The sequence below is a fragment of the Meriones unguiculatus genome, chromosome 17, assembly GCF_030254825.1.
Source record: "Meriones unguiculatus strain TT.TT164.6M chromosome 17, Bangor_MerUng_6.1, whole genome shotgun sequence".
Classification (NCBI taxonomy): Eukaryota; Metazoa; Chordata; class Mammalia; order Rodentia; family Muridae; genus Meriones; species Meriones unguiculatus.
In genome coordinates, this window is record NC_083364.1 from 11,191,217 (window position 1) to 11,211,259 (window position 20,043).

At 42.3% G+C, this 20,043-nt stretch overlaps 1 pseudogene; it reads right to left on the reverse strand.

The window, feature by feature from the left end:
• Positions 1 to 2,743: 2,743 nt before the first annotated feature.
• On the reverse strand, positions 2,744 to 13,877 carry LOC132648700 (ribitol-5-phosphate xylosyltransferase 1-like; annotated as a pseudogene).
• Positions 13,878 to 20,043: the final 6,166 nt, after the last annotated feature.

Genomic DNA, 20,043 nt, shown 5'->3' on the forward strand with positions numbered 1-20,043 from the left:
AGTTCCAGTTTCATAATAATTGGTTTTACATGTAAGAGTTTAACCTTTTCTGTTCATTGCATAATTTATAATGGTATTATGAAGTCTTTATTTTATAAAATCCAAAGATGTCCAGAACATACTTTATAAGATTATGCTCCCACTGCTGCTTTTATGATGCATTCAAGATTTTCTGACACAACCTAGGGAGCAGATAGCTAGGGGATAACCCATCAGCATTTCTGTCATTCAAGCATCCTACATCAAGTTCTGATTACAGCACTTAAGGGCTTTATTGCCTGAAGTTCTCCAATCTTCCACATTTCTTCTGCAACTCACTTCCAAAGTATTAAGAATCACATGGTCAGGGTATTGTAACAACAGCCCAACTCCCAGGACCGATTTTCCGTATTAGTTCCTTTTCTTGTTTACTATGAAAAAATATTTTGACAAAGCAAGGAGAGAGTTCATTCTGTATTCCACAATTCAAGGATATAGTTGATATATGTAGGAAGACCTAGTTGGTAGCTGAAGCTCAAGCAGTTGGTCACATTGTGAACTGGGACCAGAATAAGTTCCTTTGCAAAGAGGTTTAGTGCCTGCGTCCATCTTTTGACCAACCTGTATCCCCCGTTCCATTTTTAATTGGATTATTTGCTTTTTTTGTTATCTAGTTTCTTGAGTTCTTTACATATTTTGGATATTAGTCTTCCATCAGATGTGGAGTTGGTAAAAATCTTTTTGCATTCTGTAGGGTGCTAATTTAATTGATAGTGTCCTTTGTATTACAGAAGGTTTCCAGTTTCATGAGGTCCCATTTATCCTATTACCTGTGCGATTGGTGTTCTGTTCAGAAATTCATCTCCTGTGCCAGTAAGTACAGAGTTTTTGCCTGCTTTTTCTTCTATCTGGTTCATTGTATCTGGTTTTATGTTGACTGAACATAGCTGTATCTGTTGGTCTGGACAAGTTTTGAAAGGTATTTACTTGAATAATAGTACTATTGAACTTTTAGCATGATTTTAGCAGAACCCATTGTAAAAGATTTTAGATCACCTTTTAAATTCCCTCAAGCTCCCCCAAAGCATCTATTTTGCCTGTTTCCCTCCTTTTATCACGAATTCAATTCTGCAAAAAAGGATACACTTGACACCCTTACAGATAAACACTGAAAATCACTCTTTTTTTCTTTTTTCATCCTGAGATCCAAGGTAATTGTCTGCTGTACTGATGGGACAAACAGCAATCAACAGCTAAGATAGTGTCATCAAACCATCTTCTGTAAGACAGCAAGCAGCAGTAAGCTAACAGCTCCAGGAACATGACCTGGTGCCTCAGGTATTGCCAAGTTGACAACTGTTGGCTCCTAACCTTCCATGCTTACACTACCCTGCCATCTTCCTAGGATGAACACTCACCATCCTGAACTCTACTCACAGCATGGAGTCTATTTTAAAGGCTGTGGAGCCATTAGAAGGGGACTGGCTGGCAAAGCAGGTCCTGTGAGACTTTTACACAACTCTCTTTAGTCTGGCGTTCTTCTACCTGGTCAGCCGTGATGCAAATAGTTGATGCCTGACAGTTCTGCTAGCCTGGATACATCCATTCTTGCCTCCTTTCTGGCCTTGGTACCCTGCAGATGTCAGAAACTATGAGCGAAAATAAACCTTTCTCCACTTGTTCCTGCCGTCTGTCTTGTTACTATGTTAAGGACACAGATGCTTTTCATTCTGAGAAGAGAGTATGACCAGTTAGTTGCCTTGAGCAAAATCCTCATGGAAACAAGTTTTTAATGTTTTTTTTTCTGACTGCAATAACCAGTGTTTTAACATATAATGCTGTTTCCCTAAAGTTTGCAATTTCTAATTTTGGTACATAAAATAGAACGTGTTATCAAGTGCAATGTTTTGGGACTATATACATTGTGTACTAGCCGCAACTTGCTAATTCACATACAAATCACCTCAGAGTTGATACAGTTTGTGAAAGCATGTAACACCCACTCAGGCACCTTTCAATTATATTAAAATAATTTTCATGTTGTATAGAAGAGCCATTAAGTTCATTGATGCTATCTAACTTTGCAGCCATTGTTCAGCATATATCCTGCTACTGACATGACCAGATGTCAGCCCTAGTAAATAGTACTCTATCAGTTAGTTCTTTATTTTATGTGTCATATGCACATGTGTGCATGGAAGATAGAAGAACATGTCAGGACCTACTGAGCAATACTTACAGATGGCTGAGTGTGTGCCATGCATGCTGGGCACTGAACTCAGGCTATATGCAAGAATAGTGAGCACTTTCAAACACTGAGCCAGCACTCCAGCCCCTAAAGTGGGTTAAAGTCAGTGAGCATGGTCAGTAAATGCTGGCTTCTTGATCTCGGTAGAACTGAACCTGAGTCACCTGTCTACATATCCATCCATCCACCAATCTATCTATCCACCTAATTGATGTGTTTGTGTGTGCACGCTGGTGGGGTGGTCACATGACAGCCCATGAGACTCACTTCTCTCCTACCGTGTAGTTTCTGGGGGACTGAACTTAGGTCATCAGGCTTGGCAGTAAGCACCTTTAACCACTTAAGTATCTTGCCAGGTCAGCCTCAGTAAAATATCGCCATTTCTTTGATCTTGTATACAGCAGTAGCCAAAAAGGAGAACATTTGGGCCCTTCTGTGAAACTGAGTTGCTGGAGCCACCTTATCAAGTGCTGTACATATTCACACTTAAGAACACACACTTACAACTAGGTATGATTAACCTTTATTATTTATAAAAAATGAGCTTTCTAAAATATTAGTAAATTTCCACTTTAGTTCTGTTTTGAAGTGTTGGTACCAGTGAAGTAACATTTTTCTTCTTTGAATCATTTCTTGTAAAGTTATAGTCTTCTCCTTTTCTAAAATGGCAGGAAGCTCCTTCCAGTCCTTGATGAAGATAAAGGGGGCACCCATGGCCTTGAGTAACTGCAGAGGAGCGCTGTGGTGACTGGACATGTTTCCACAGTGGCCAGCTGTCATCACATCTTCTACCACAGGAATGGAGCCAAACGAGCAGGCCTCATATATTCTGTAACACTCTGTGTTCACTCCTACAGGACACAAAGTGAGGTCACTCTGAAGCAAAGCATCTTGGTAATTCTTAAGACTTTCATTTGTCTCCTGAGGCTGCCACCTAGGAAATTAAACAAACAACAAAGAAATCCCTGTAAGGTTTTACTTTCCTATGGCATCTTTTTTGAAGCAAAACTTTTAATGTCAGTTATCAAAAATGTGAACACATCATAGAGATGATAAATATGAGAGGCATTGAAAATGTTGGGCCAAACACATTTCTTAAAACTTCTTTAAGTTTTGGGGGTTTGGGTATAGCCCAGCTGCTAGAACTCAGACCTAGTATTGATCATCATCTATCCATAAACTGGGTATAAAATTCCCTAATTCTAGAAGTTGGGAGGCATAGGAAGAATCAGGAGTTTAACATCATCCTGGGCTAAATACCGAGTTTGAGGACAGCCTGTGCTACATGAGACTGCCTAAAACAAGTTTTTTGTTTTGAACATTTGAAAATGATCTGAACATTTTATTGCTGTATATTTAAAAATATCCAGTGATCAATCTTCGAATGGGTGTATTCATTCACTCCGTAATTCCCGAGTGTCGAGTTCTCTCGTCTTACTCTGATGCAGCTGTGCTGTATCCAGTGGTGGGCATTAGGTCTTTGAGTTAAGTCAGGACATTTTCTAGAAAGTCTGAAGCCCTGTGAGGAAAAGCACAGAGGGGCTTCTGGAGTGACAGGGCTGCATTTTCGTATGGGTGATTACTGAATGTTTCACTGCCAAGGGCTCAGAATCAAGAGCTGTATGTGAACAGGCAGGCTAGTGCAGACGTGGGGAAGAGTAGAGAATAAACAAAGATGAAGGTCATGCTTGTGCTTGTTATGCCCAAGAACTGGTAGGGAGGCCAGCAAGGTGGAAGTAGAGGAACTGAGGTGAGCAGTCAAAAACCACAAATTCTGCTCACAGAAGACTCACCTGTAGTGTTCTGATGAGGGAACGACATAAGCAATAAACATTTTAACATTCAATCTGGCTGTGGTCTTGAAAATGGAATGAATATATAGGCCACATACATGCAGAAGCTGAGCCTGGCATTCTTTTCCATTTGTATTCTCTTAGTGAAAGAAGCACCAGTCTCTACAGGGAGACTGAGGAGGTGTCAAAGGTTAGGACAGAAGGTATAAAGCAGTCTTTGAGGAGAAAGGGGGAATACTTTAGGAAATACATGAGTGATGGGTTCTTCAGCTTTCAAACTGTCTAAACTTATGCACAGCTGCGTTAGTATGGCTATGGAGTGGGCAGAAGGGGAGACTAGACAGGTAGGGTTCGCTAGATGGGGGAATTAGAAAGGGGAACATATATGCAGGGCTGGTTGACTGTAGAATTTAAGCTGTGTAATTCAGAAGTTGATACAGGGACAGGAAGAACAATCAGGGGATAGTAAAAACCATGTTGTAAATTCCAGCTGAAGTGTGGAGTCCCATTACAGAGAATGAGTTGGAATGGCAAGATAGGATGGTTACCAACAGAAATGCTAGAACTCGAGGTCATGGAGAGACCTTGTGGTATGTGAAATGAAAGTGGTCATTTAGGAAATGACCATAACAGGAAATGGCTGATCGAAGCCTATGATCTATGAAGGGGAGAAAGAAAGAAACCTTATACCAAGGTGATGGAAGGATTGCCTAGACTTAGAAGTCACCAAGAATTCAGACAAGACTGGTGTCAGCCAGAGGGGCACTGGAGCTCCAGTCTTTAAGGAATCAGGGTTTTAAGGCGAAGGTGAAGGCTCAGGGCTACAGAGTTCCAGTTACACACACTGGCATGAGACTGAGAAATGGGGTTCCAGGTGTGGAAGGACAGAATTGTCTAGAAGCAGCAGGAACACAGAGGGTAGTACATGACCTCTAGCTCAGCTCAACCAGAACCATTTTATTGTCGCGCGCAGCCTTCACCGATAAGGATGACGAGGCAACAGAAGATTTGTCCAGCAGAATCTTTATTATGAAGCTCTTGCAGGTAGATGGAGAAGGACCTCAAGCCTTGTGAGTGCTCTGCTTAAATAGCCCGCAGGGCTACGTGCTCGTCTGTAATTGGTGCTCCGCACAATACCCAATTAGCATGTGTTCTCTGATAGGGAGAGCACTCAAATCCATATTAGCATCCTGTGGCGCATGTGCTGCTGCAAGATACAGCACTGACAAGAAGAACCAGGAAACAGGAAGCCAGCGCCATCTTGTAATGGCGAATGCGGCTCCTGACATTTTATTAGTGCTTTTCCTCCAGTAAGACTTTCCTCTCTCATACCACCTCTCACTCACCAGCCCTTCAGCTGCTGTGTAAGCACCCCCCTGCCTTATGTCCTTTGCTTTGGATCCCCTCTCTAAATGGACCCTGCTGACTCCTGTGCCCTCTTCAGGCCTGTATATAATGTAGCCCTCCACCTGGTGCTCTCCTTCGCTACGTGAAAACAAATGTTCTACCCTCCACCTCAGTCCTCTCTGTGGCCTTCTTGTCTTTAAGTCTCTTCTTACACGGCATTACCATTTCCTGACACACACTGTTTTACTTGTCTCCTCCAACAAGTGCTATGAGGGCACTGTTTTTGTTTTGTTTTCACTGTTCTTATGAGTAAGATGGTTTTTGGCATTTGGCAGTTGTTTGGTAACTCAGAGTAAATGAATTTAATACATTTACATTAATAGTAATTGTATTAAATTCATAGTAATTAGTGATATCCATCTAGAAGGCAATTTCTGTCACAATTAAAAAATAAATTTCTAGATCTAGAAGCATATGTTTTAGGCATCCATTCCCTGGCCACTCAGCTTTATACTCCATGTGTTTATTTAATAGCAAAAGAAATTATTGCAAAATGACTTCCATTATTCCATCAATACTTTCTTCCTGAGTATAATGGGAAAGACTGGAGAAAAGCCAGTTTCCTAAGTTTTAGTTACTGCTGTACCTTTAGACAGGAGGCTGGAATAAGCAGTTACCACTGTTTCTCTAGAAACCTATTTGTACACAAGGTGACATTCGCATTGGAGAGCCACAGGAAGGAACCATGCAAACATTGAACTTACTGCTCTCTTGCAGAAACCCAACAAAGTTTATTACCTCCATCTTGTTTCAAAATGTTCATTAGTGCTTGTCTTGATGAGTTTTCATAGATAGTTCCTAAAAATTACATATGTAGGGCCTCTCATCATGCATCATCGACCTGCTGGCTTCAACCACGGGAAACTTTCTGTATCTATAAAAGCAAGTAATGAATTACTATATGGCAGGATGCCCCACAGCTTGGCTTGTTAAGCCATGTGTTAAAGACCATGGTTTCTAAGCACACTGTACACCACAGACATTAAGAGTCCTATTTGTCCACTAAAAAGAAAATATACTGTTATAATCATGAACTCTGAAAAGTTAATTTCAAAAAAATTCCAAAAATAAAACAATGAATAAAACCTGTGTTGGTATAACATTCTTTTGAAATGTATACACCTTACCCTTGTTCATTCAAATGCTGATTTCTTCCTCCCGCCCGCCCAACTCTTTGGTTTCACTCCGGATATTGCCTAGTAATACTTATTTTAAGCATCCTGTCTCAACTGTGTGCAAACAGGCCAAAATAAAGAAATTAGACACAATGTTGAGCTGGGAGGAGCCAGAGGACAGGAAAGAGGGGAGGAGCCAGAGGACAGTGGGAGGAGAGGAGAGCTAGGAGAGAGAGCTGGAGGACAGATCTTGGAACTACGTGGAGATGGACTGGATCTAATATTTCACAAAAAGCAAGTATAACGTGGGAAATCTAAATGTTAGGAAACCATGAGGGCTTGGAGGTTTAGGATGGAGTAGCTATTGCCCAGCACTGTGATCTAGGTTAACTAAATAAACCCAGTCTCTGTGTGGTGATTTGGTTATACAGCTGTTAGGACGAACAGCAGTTTACTAGAAGATATATCAATCACCGCTTACAACAAACCTGTTATTATACAGAGGAGGCTCATTCCATGGGCACTGGTTTGCATATAAATGTGTGCCTGTAGTCTATGCTGTATACAAGATTATTATGGCATTTTGGGTCAAATAACTTTTTGTTTGAAAGAGTGCCATAGACTGCACCATGTTTAATAACATTCCTGGGCTCTACCCCCTTGACACCAGTTGTTATAATTCCCCCTCTTCAGTTGAGACAACCAAAAGGTTTCCAGATGCTACCCAATGTCTCCTCATCGGGAACAGGGTGAGGCTGGCAACACCAGAATGACTATGCTTCTGTCTTCTATTAGGTGAGTAGGTGATGTCATACAATGTGGAAAAAGTATAAATATTTCTACAAATACAGACTCTTTTCAATAAATAGATTTTTCTGAAGGTTGGGTGTACTTACAAAGTTTTTGAAATTTTAAGGCTGGTCCCAGCCTAAACCTGTTCGCCTGGAATGTTGTCCATGTAGTGGTGGGAATACCTGTCCCTGGAATTTCTCTAGTGACATCTGTACAGCTAAAGCAGTCTGAATCTACAAATGGTGGTAACCAGTGACATAATAATGAATGTTGGATTTAATTCTGTCAGTGAGATGATTCACTTCATCAACAAATATCTGAATACCTACTGTGTATAAGCATTATTTTAAAATTTACTTTTTTTAAATTTATGTGTATATTAGTATATTTGTGTGCCTGCTTGTCTCCATGTGTAGCCAAGCACCCACAGAGTTCAGAACAGGGATTCAGAGCCTTGGATGGCTATGAGACACAGCATGTGGGTGCTTAGAACTGAATCTGAGTTTCCTATATGAGCAGTAATTGTTCTTAACTGCTGAGCCACCTCTATAGCCCATTTCTACAGAACTAATTTAAATCAGGGAAGAAAACTCCTGACCTCAGAAAGTGTATATACTACTGAGAGCCTATCTCTATTAAAAATCTATCCACAGAAAGTTTAAAAAATGTTTTCCATTTTTTTTTAAACTGGAAGATGATTATATATTGAGGACCCTAAATATCATTTAATTAACCTCTGCTTTTACAGTTGAGATTAACATCAAGTCAGCCAATCACAAACCCAAGGGAAGTCTATACAGTATATAAAAATATTGCCACAACAGTATTTGTTTTCAGTAGAATTATGGCTCTGTCTTTGTTCATTTTCTGCTAAACATCTCTTCAGGACACTACTAAGCTTAAAATTTTATCCTATATCCATTTTTAGAACAAACAAGTACTCTTCAGTTCTCCTCAGAAGATGGTAAAATACAACAAAGTAGTTACTATTGCCACTGAGGCTCGAGGCCACTCTTTTTGATGGTAGGAAAGATAGGCCTGCCTCATCACCAGTGAGCTTACTGCCATTTAAAACACCATCTTCCCTGTTCTGTTCAGAACACCCGAGGGATGCCTTTCTTATCTTATACTTACGTCGCCACACCTAAAGGCCACTGGAAAACATCTGCGCCATTAATCCAAGGGCTGTCGTATGTTATGAAAAGCAGGTCCACAAAGCCTCCATTTCTTTTGAGGAACTGCATTATCCAGTCATTGTCACAGTATTCATTTCCAAGCAAGACAACAGCCAGATGCTGCAGTTTCTGGGTTTGCATTAAATTCTGTGCATACAGTAACCACTGGGTGGCATGGGAGATCTTTCCTTTTTCTCTTCAGTTTAACACAAGGACCACGTTGTCTATGTCTATGGAGAAGTACCCTGGAACCACACCTGGGCCAGTGATGAAGCAGTCGAAAACAACACACCACAGGCAAGAGATAAACAAAGCTGAACAAAGGAATTTCAATAATTTTATATAAAACCTAGAATAAGATTTAATTAATATTCTCGTTGGAAGTGCAATTTGTATAATGCAAGTTCTTCTGAGCAAGTGGGACAGAATAATAGAAAGCTTTGGATGTAGAAATTCAGCTAGTATATGAGAGTGGACTCTCATTTCTTCACTGAAGGCAAGGCAGTAAGATACAATGTAAAGGAAAGCATCAAGCTTCAGGAGATTCTGAACATAATTAAAAGGATTTGTGTGCATGTGTGCCACGGTGTGCTTGTGACAGCCAGAGGACAACTTGGAGGAGTTGGTTCTCTCCTTCCACCATGCAGACCTTGGGGTTGAATACAGGTTGTCTGAGTTAAGGGCAACCACTTTTACCTGGCAACTCATCTTACCAGCCCTTAAAGGGTAATTTTATGTAAATATGAAAGTACATAAAAATAAGTATTGAAAAATACTTATATATCTTCCATCAGTAGAAATATAAAAATGTGAGTGAGATTATACATTAAATTCCTAATAGCAATTCTTTAGTGAAGAATAAAAAGAGTAGGAAACAAAGAAAAGGCTTTTATTGGAAACAATTCTGTTAGGAGGAAAGTTAAACATAAAGAATTCCTGACAGCTGAGATATGTTAAGTCTGAGTGGTTAGCAAGTGGGAGAATGTTGTATTTTCTTCTTTGCAATATATTTTTAAGTCTTCATAAAAGGAATAGACATGCTCGATAACTCACACTTTCACCCGCTGCCCCAAGCAATCACTGCAGCCGAAGTGTTCTGAACTTTGGGAGTCAAAGTACAAGGGAATGAGCAGTTGGGAAGTGAAAACAGTGAGTGTGGACAACCATTCTGAAATTCCGGATGAGGATCAACAGAGAGTAGTGGGGGAGGAAAATGAAGGAGAGAGAGGCAGCACCTGACAGAACATGGTCTGAGAAGAGAAGGATGGAATGCACAGAACATCCTGGAGTAGGGAGATCACCTCCTAGAGAGCTCAGGGTGAGGGAAGGCCTGAGAGAGAAGGGTTAAAGATGCCTGAGCATCTAGTTAAGGCAGAGAATTACGGATGCCCTCACTCTTGGTGTGCTAGGAATAAGAATGTGCGCCCCACTCCCTGTCCATGTGGGGCTGGGAACCACGTCGAGATGTGCGCATGTTCAGTGAGAGTTCTACCAACTGAGGTGTATCTCCACCCCTAGCTACTACACTTAAAACACGAAAATTTCCTACTATACACTAACATTATAAAAATAAGGCTTGTGTATGAGTAGTATAATGTACAGAATGAGTGCTAGGTTCTAACTATCTAAAGTTATTACTGAAAATACATTAACTGAAAATAATCATGTACAGAATTCTAATTTCCTCTTGTGGGTTACTTAGCATATGTGTAAGAATCAGAACTTACAATGTTCAATATATTTTTCTACCGCTTGCCTCAACTGAAAAATGTCTTCAGAGTAAGCACTTCCATATAGAGTGCCCAGAGAAATCATTTCAGTCTGAAGTAACTGTGCAAACAGTATAGTTTTGGAATTCACTTAAGTTAGCACCAGTGTAACCTGATATTCCATGAGACTTCATTAATTTTGGATACATTATCTACTACTTTTCATTGTTTAATAAGGTATTTTAAAAATCTATCACAGAACTTGACTACAAAGTTTTCTAAGAGGAAGTAACACGGTTTCTTCCATGATGATGTAAAATCTTGCATACAAACCTAAGAAAGGCAAACAGGGCTTAGCCTTTCTTGGTGGTAGTTAATGATGTTTTGCTTTAATCCCTTTTCTATCACTGTGGTAATACCAAGTAATCATAAGGTTATGGTGACGTGTATGACTGTGCCTTCAGGGAAGAAATGAGAGTCTCACATATTCCACTCTATAGACTAGTTGAATTCCAGAAACTTCTCTGCAATGTTAGTCCACTCACATGTTCACTGATCAACTACAAACACAGAGAGCAATTAATGCATGCAATAGACATTCACTTTTTTTTTTTTTTGGACTGGCCATTGAACCCAAGGTGTTGCACATTCTATGACAGTCTTCCTGCCACTAAGATCCACTTACTCTTTCAAGCAGTGAAATCTAACTAGTGTGAAGTTTAGGAGTATACACACAACCTACAATGAGATTAGAACAATGAGACTAAATACCTGTTTACACTGCATGTATGATTCCTCTGAGAGAGTCAAGCAATGACAGGCTCGGGAGCTAGCTGAGTTGATAAAGTGCTTGTGCCATGAGCATGAGGACCTAAGGACAATTCTTGAACTAAGATAAAAGGCTGATGTCGTGATGGAGAGGCAGATCCCTGGTGCTCACTGTCCAGACAGCCTAGCCTAATCACTAAACTTCTATGAGAAACCTGTTCTCAAAACCAGCTGATAGCTGCAGGCTGCCGAGGTGTATATGTGGGCACACATGTGAACATAGGGTGAAGGGAGAAGTGGTGGGTTGTACAGAGAAGGAACTGGAGGGGAGGGAATGCAGGTTGGACTGGATCATGTATTCATGATCTAACATGTATTCATGTCCTCATGTACTAACATTATATAAAATATTTAATTGAAGACAAACAGGGACAAGCCAGGTTCAGTGATGTACACCTGTAATCCCAGCACTGAGGAGGCAGAGGCAGGGAGATCATTGTGAGTTTGAGGCCAGCCTGGTCTACAAAGCAAGTCCAGGGCAGCCAAGTCTACACAGAAAAACATTGTCTTGAAACAACAATAACAAAAACGAAGTAAACATGTAAAAACAACTAATATTTATTTCCGTTAAAAGCCAACTGGAAACAGTACTTTCATGATAAAACTATGTTTTTTTCTAATTAAAATCATCTTAATTCTATTTGAAACTTAAGAAATTATACAGTGATAAGTAAGTTAAAGAAAAGTAACATCCTTGAAAGTCTTGGCAATGCACTGGTGGTTTAGAATCTAAAAATCAAAACAGAAACAGTTTTGAATTTTGGAAAAGAAAGGGAGCCTACATAATTACGTAAATCATAGTAGATATGACATAAAATGTTTTAATAAGTAAAAGTTGGACTCTGAGTATTTCCACGTTAACCTAACCACGAACAAATAGTAAATCATGAAAGTAATGTTTACTTTCGTCCTTTGAGGCATAGAACATTGTGTTCATTTACCAGTCAAGTGCATGAAATGTGGAACATGAAGCTTTCCATATCATCAGCTAAAACCAAAACAGAAATAAGACTCCCCAGAATTTATTTACAGACTTTTAGTTTCTTTCTTCTCTGCACTGGGGACTGAACCCAGGGCATGGCACATGCCAGGCAACTCATCTGCCACTGAGGCAGGTCTCCAGCTTTCCCTCCAAAATTACCTTGAAATGTCTAATTTAATAAGAAAACGTTTACTAAAGTGCAAGCTGGACCTATTTATTTATTTATTCATTCCCAGGATTGATTTCTGTTTTCTTCCCAAGCTGAAGCATAAAGATATAAAGTGGTTTATAGAAGTATAAATATACTGTGCATACTATATGATAAAATAGAGAGCATACTTATGAGAGTACATTCCCTCCAGTAGGTCCATGAGGCGTCACGCGGCAGGCAAGGTTAGTGTTGTCTAACAGTACCTGTACTGTGTTCTTCCTACAATCAACTGTCCTTCCCTCCATTGCGCAGTCACGTCGGGGGATCAAGAGTGCCTTCGAAAACATGTTCCCACAGATATAAACCTGGTAGTCAAAGAACAAAACCAGACACATCTGCTGTCTTAGCCATTTTAGAATGTTAGGAAAATGTATGTTTTATTCTTTTCTCATTTGACTCTGAGCTGAGACGTTTCTCTCCATGGTCGGTTGCAGCAGTGACCGAGACAATCCTCGATCATGTGTGGCAGCTTACTGTATGCCGGGTAGACTTCAGTGGCTGTAGTTGTAAAGATTACAGGATATTGTACTTATACCGAGGAACCCCAAATGTCACTGAACCCTGGCTACCCTTCATATTCTGAAGCAAAATGTATATTATAAACTAAAATACCATCATTATTAGAATTAATTTAATATCGTGACTGGAGAGACTAAATGACTTGCGCTGAAGCCACAAGTACACCAAAGCATTCAGTGTGTCAAGGGGATAGATATCACCTCCCCATTTGCTCAGACGTCCTTGAAGGCATGATCCCCTCTGCAAGCTGACAGACACTTCATCCTGTCTCCTAAGGGCAACCACAATGCTTTGTTTTGTTACATGAGGTAACATTAATATGCAGGCCTACAACCTCTGAGAACCCCTTGTCATTTATTTTGAAAGATATTCTTTGGTCCATTTCCATTATTCCATGCTCTTAAAGCCACACTAACAACCAGTGTGAAAATTTGGGCCATTGGATAAAACATCCAAATGTGTTAGGCTAAATAATGCCCCGATTCTCCAGGTCATAACTTAATCTCTAGATCCTGTGACTATTGTCTTACACAGCAGAGTGTCTCAATGTGACCTAGCTGCTGAGGTGCAGAGCCTTCCAGAGACACAGACACACCAGCCTTGAGGAAGGCAGAAGCTGTAACGTTCTCAATTGCTCCATGGGCAGTTCACTACAGCAGCCTTAGCAAACTGTGCTATGTCAGTAGAACACCTTGAAGGGAGGTGCCACTGTAACAAACAGTTACATGTGGAAGGGGCTTGGAAACTGGGAAATGGGGGTGGCTGGAAGAACTCTCAAGAGTAACTTTTTTTTATTTTTATTTTTATAAGCAAAGTCTACTTTAGATTGCCTGAAACAGACTGCAGAATAATTCAGATGCTCACAGTTCATTTAGTGAGCAAGACTCAGAAGAGAGCAAGGAACACAGTAGAGAAAACCTACATTGCCTTAAGTACAGACTCCCCGAAACTGACTTCGTTAAAGGAAATACACAATCTAGCAAATTCCATACCAGGACAGGATACACTTTACACTGTCTTCTCAAGCTTTTCCTGTTACACTGACTTTCCAATGGCTGCTTTGCCCCACATTTGTACACTGTGTTTGTGTTTCTCTTTTGTGGGTTTGTTTAATATTTGCAGATGATCTTCTGGGCTCCTCCAAGGGGCTTGGGTCACTTCTCCAGCCACACACCCTGCAGCACACACAGCTTGTCTTCTAAGCTCCAGAAGGCTCTATTCCATTGCTGTTGCTCTTCTTGGTGGTCATCTTATGTTACTGCAGCTGGCTGGGATGGACTTCCCCAATAGCCTCTCAAAGGCTCTCTGCATGATCCCTTTAATCCTGGGCCTTCAACTGCTGCTGAGGCTGCACCTTCAGCAGTGGCCTCTCCTGGCTTCTCCCAGAGCCAAGTCTCAGCTGATCTCCACACTCCTTCATGCCTTCAAAACCAGTACCACCTGGGTGACTCGTACACTACCAAGTTCTGTTGCCAACAGCCTTGGCCACCTCTGGAACACAGAGCCTGTGTGTTGACCCCGAGAAAACACTTTCCAGAAGGCTTTACGTTAATGATGCTGGGCTCTTAAGTACTGCTAGTTCCTCAGCTGAGGCTGACCAGCACTGATTGTCTCAGTCACACAAAGCTTTCTCTTCAACTGTGCTGGTCTTTGTTAATCACAGCTGATTCTTCAGCCCCAGCTGTTCAGACACCACAGATTTCTCACAAAAATGGCCCAGCAGAGTCTTTGCTTTCCTCTGAAACTTGCCAAGCCAGGCCTCTATTGTCAGCACCGCTCTCAACATCCTTATCTTCCAAGCTCCAGCAGCTGCCCACTAAGCTGTCAACACTCAATGGTTTTTTCATCCAAAGTTTTAAGTCCTTCTGCAATCCTCCCAAAACATCACGGTCAGCTCAGTCTCACAGCAACACCCCACAATCCTGGTACCAACATGTCTTAGTTAGGGCTGCTATTACTACAATGAAATACTGTGACCAAGAAGAAAGTTAGGGAGGAAAAGGTTTATTTGACTTACATATCACTGAAGGAATTCAGGACGGGAACTCAAGCAGGGCAGGGACCTGGAGGCAGGAGCTGATGCAGAGTCCATGGAGGGGTGTTGCTTACTGGCTTGCTCCTCATGGCTTGCTCAGCCTGCTTTCTTATAGAACTAGGACCACCAGCCCAGGGATGGCACCATTCAGGATGGGCTGGGCCCTTCCTCATCAATCACTAATTAAGAATATGACCTACAGCTGTTATGGATCAATTGAGGCTCCCTCCTTTGAGATGACTCTAGCTCATGTTAACAAAAGACTAGTCAGGACAGATACCAAGGGACTTTGGGGATCTTCCTGCCTCTGCCTTTCCATCCCTGGGTTTACTGTGTCCTGGGACAGAACTGGGACCTTTGGACCTTATTCGTCTTTGCAAGCACTTTACTGATCGAGCCTTTTCTCCAGCCTGGATCTTCTAATGTCTTTCATTAAACTCTTTATTTATATGCATATTGGATCTTTTTGTTTCATTTTTTATTTTTTTTCATGTGAACTTAGTTATTTTCTATTGTGATTTCTAAGAAACCTGGGCAGGTTTAGTAGCACAAAAAGTTTTATAAATGTTGATAAGAGTAGAAAGGCTCTTTAGTCTAAATTTTAAATCATACATTAAAAAATGTTTTTACTTATCCTCTTTATAAAACTACTGGTATTTTGACCCAGAGAACATCTAAAATTCATGATACCATACATTCTATTTTTCAGTACCCGTTGTGTTATTAATCCCTTTATTAGTACCTGAGGATTGTTAATTAGTTATTAACTTTTTTCCATCCCCACAGAAGAATCTTATGTATTTGTCCTGTTGTTTGGTCTGATCTGTGGCCATCTAAAATTGCTTTGGTTAAGTTTTGTTTTGTTTTGTTTTTTGGTCTCATGGCCAGTGTCCAGTAAAACTGACTTGCATCTCTCTTTAGAAAACTGTTGGAATCTGGAGAATGTTCTTAAACACATGTGCAGGCAGCGATTAGTTATTTAGCACCCTACATCCTCATCACTTGTTTTAGCAATGTGGCAGAGCAAACAGAACCATGGTTTTGTCAAAATGCAGTTTGTGGCCACCTCTGTCTTGTAGATGACCCCTGTGTGTGCCTGACGGCTACCACGATCAGGTGCTGGAAAATACTGAGTGGCATAGGTCATCCTACAAACAGGCACCATGCCTGGAAGATGGTAACATAGTCAACCTGGAGAAACATTATTACAAATCATAAATCTTGCGGGTTTTGGAAAAAGAACTCAATCTTTGTAATACATTTCTTTGATGCTGTAGCTTCTTAACATAGCAACAAAAGAAGTCAGTAGAACAAAATGAGTAAACTGTAATTGATACAAAAGAAGTCAGTAGAAATAAACTGTCCAAAATTTGCAAAATTTTGCAGTCGAACAGTTCTGCCAAAATAACTTTCTTCTAAAAGGCAGATGGGAAACTGCACTTACCTATAGTTAACAGAAGAGGGCACTGCAGGCACACTCTTAAAATATATGACCATGGTATTAGAGGTTCCTGATCTAGTCTAACAAATTCTTTAAAAAATAGATTATAGAAGTTGAGTGCTTATGTGTCAGTGAATTTGTGATGCTTGTTCTGAGTTAAAAAAAAAACAGAATGTTACAAAGAGAATTCTGGGTTTGTTATTAAAGATATCTGTGTTCGTAAATGTGGTAATCTTTTATGAGCAAGCTATTTCTAGGTCACTCCAACTGAGGGAACAAATGGAATAAAAATGATAAAAAGAAAGATTTCTCTGTGTTGGCCCCATCAGGTGTGCACTGAGGCTTGTCCCCTCCCTACTCTTCCTGCTCTCTGATGTGCAAGTGACCTCCTCCTTCATCATGGTTGGCTGTGCTAATGTCTTCCACGCGCCACCCCTGGCTAAACCCAGACGAATAGCACTGTTCCTCGCCCTGGGAGATGTGTACACTGCCACAGTGATGTGGATGCCAAAAGGCACGTGGGACTGTCAGTTCTGCTGATACGGCATGCATGCTGCCCTAAGGCGACTTGATATGCTGGCGTGGGTCGGTGATGGTGGGGGCTCCCACTTTCTAAGGAGAAGGGGAGGGAGGCAAGGGAAAGAGTGAGGGGGTGGGATGAGGAGGAGAGGAGGAAGGGGGCTACAATTGGCAGGAAAGTGAATAAATAAAAAGAAACAGCTTTTTTTTTTTTCCTTTTTTTCTTTTTTTTTAAACATCAACTCATTTCATTACAAACAAAACTCTTTAATCTTGTTTTGATGAAGCCTCAAAATGTGCCTGGCCTTGCCTACATTCTAGAAGAAAGACATTTTGGAATCAAACTTGCAAAGGGAGGGTGCTGTGTGATCTCTTGCCGGTCCCTGGCTTGAGCTCACTCACACAGGTCAAGATGAGAATTAGCACTAGCAGAGCATTTCCATGAAAATTTCTGCTCCTTTCATAACAAAGTCGGCTGTGCTACTATGCACTCAGTCTTAACTGCAGCTCGGCTGTGCATGTCTGGAGAAGCCCAACCTTGGACTCTAGAAGCAATATTTATCTGTGTGCTGTGTTCTCACACAATAGGAGTAGGACGGTTGGGATCTCTGGGCACTAGTTCACTTTCACACCACACTGCACCAGGACTCACCTTACTTTGTCAGCTGTTTATTTATTTTTGACTCTCTGCTTTAAAAGATAACAGTTTGAAAACTCCCAGGTTGGTGATGCAGCTTGATTTCCATGTCAGTATTCTGGGACTTCTGACTAAACTCTATAATTAATCATCATCTATACTTATGGGTTAGTTCTATAATTTCATAGTGGGCAGGGGAAGTTTCACTTCTGATCCCTACCAAAATGTCGCCAATGTTTGGCGCTCCTAGCTCACACAGTTTGACTTGTTTGACAAGGTCTTCTATTAGTGTGACAACATTCCCGGTTCCTTGAACTGTACTTCATGTGACACAACGTCAAATCATTCCCCTAATACTTTCAGAGAGAGCCACTGTGGAAAACAGCATGTCATTTTCCTACAGCCTGGCAATGTAGAGTTGCCAAAGAAAATGAAGTTTCCATCTCACTATAGTTCCAAAAATGGGAATTAACTTAAGTCCAATAGAAACATGCACAGAATCTTTATGATAAAATACAATGAGAACACAATGAAAAGGAAAGACCCAAATTGCTGAGGACGGATAGCATATGTGTTCATCAGAGAACATGTGCTTGAGGTAACAATTATTCCCTAAATTATTGATGGACTTCAGTAAATCCAAATAGATAGTGAATCTTGAGGCTTTAGAAACATGGACAAGTAAAAGCACATGAGGGAAGCACAAGAATGACAACAGTCTGGAAAAGTGAAAGAAATATGGAGGAGGCACAGTACTCCAGACAGAATAAAGCCACAGCGACCAAGGCACTGTGTGGTCAGTGAGCCCAAGCATTCAACAGAACATCTTAATGTCGATGTGTAAGTGAACAGTTAGTTGTATTTGACATCGGTGCAAAAACAATAAAGAAAAGGTAAATTTTTTCAAGAAATGGTGTTTGAATAATTAGATATCCATGAGCAAAATAGTTACAATTTTCGCAGCCTATGAAAAGTTACCTTGAAGAGGACTGTAGATTAAACATAAAATTATTATAAAGTGCTTAAAAGAAACCATAGACAATGATGTCCATTACCTTGAGGATTGATGGTAAGTTTCCATATATGACTCCAAAAGCAAAATCTCTGAAAAAAATATCAACAGCAGCAGATTGAAAGAAAATGTTTTTGAGTCATATACACGAACAATGAAAAATGTAGTCTCAGTACAAGAAAACCAATGCCTGGTGGAAAAAAATGGACAAAATATTGGAAGATATTTGTGTCATTTTTTTCTTTGATGTGAAAAACAAACAAACCAAACCAACAAACAAACAAAACAGTGGACAAAAGCATGCTAAGAGCAGCGAGGTGTCTGTTGGGTCCTGGTTTGTAGGTCCTGGCGAGCAGGAGCCCCAGCACGCGAGGCCGGCCATGCCAACTCGGGCGAGCGAGTGGCTGGGGGTCCGGGGTGGGGGCGGGTCCCGGCTGCTTCCTCTACAGCCGCGGGGCGGACGCGGGGACCGTGCTAGCGCCGCGCACCATTGTGGAGACCCTTGCAGGGGTCGCACCCCGCCGGCCGCCGCCGCCTCCTCCCTTCCTGCCGGAGCCCCGAGGCTGGGACGCTGCCGCCGCTGCCGACGCCCGGCAGGCCGAAGGGATGGCCGTCCCCGCGCGAGTCCGATTGGCGGGGCTCGAAGGGCGGCGACGACGATGCCCCTCGGACGCGCCCGGTTCAGCGCCGGCGGGGAACGCGTCTCTGGAGCCGGTGCCAGGAGGGTCCTCTGCTGCCTTGGTCGCCAGGCGCCTGTGCTAGGTCTCCACCGCCCACCGGTCGCTGCTGCCCCCTGGCGGCCGCGACCACACGCGCACCCGGAGCCGCGCCCCCGCCCGGCGGCCGCCCAGCCCTGGGCGCGCGCTCAGCCCTGTGCTTGAGGCGCCGGGAGGAAGGCCGTGGCTACCCCGGCCCCCGGCACTTCGGCGAGGCGGGGCCCTGTCGCCCGAGGGGACCGCGCTCCGGGCCGACCCTTTCCCCGCCCTCGCCCCGGTCCCGGCTCCGAGCTCGTCCTGGAAGATGGATGCCCCTTGGGGCCAACCCGAGTGGGGCCTGTGCACCAGCGGTGACCGCCCTGGGCGGAGCCCGCTGATCCTTGCTCCTTCACTGGGTGGTCTGCGCCTGGAGACTCCTGTAAACCTCGGGACAGACTGTCTTGCCTCCTTCTGTGTGGGCCCTCGATAGTTTTTTCCAGGGGAGGAAGTCCAGAGTCGGGTGTCCCCCTTAAAGAATCCAAGATGCTAGACCCCAGGAGGCAACTGAACATTGGGCTGTGAAGGACCTGCCTGTCAAAAAGCACAAGAGGGCAAAGCTGTCCCGTGAGGCAGGGAGGAAAACTGCCTGAGCGCGCGCCATCGCCCTCTCGATCCCAGATGTAGCTCAGGTACTAGGATGACAGGGAAAGAGCGGTATACTTGGCATTGGTCACACTTAAGTGTCGCTGGCTTTCATCCGGCTGTGTTTACCCTTTAGGACCTTTTCTGGCTCCTCTCAACCAGTTTAGCAAATGCTGGGTGATAGATAGCAAAGGCGTGTCTCATGCCAAAATGTTTTCACTGCAAGATCTAAGGGTCGGAGAGACTTTTAGACTGCTCCTTAGTCGGTGAACAAACATAAGCCAAGAACGGGGAGTCGGCGTTA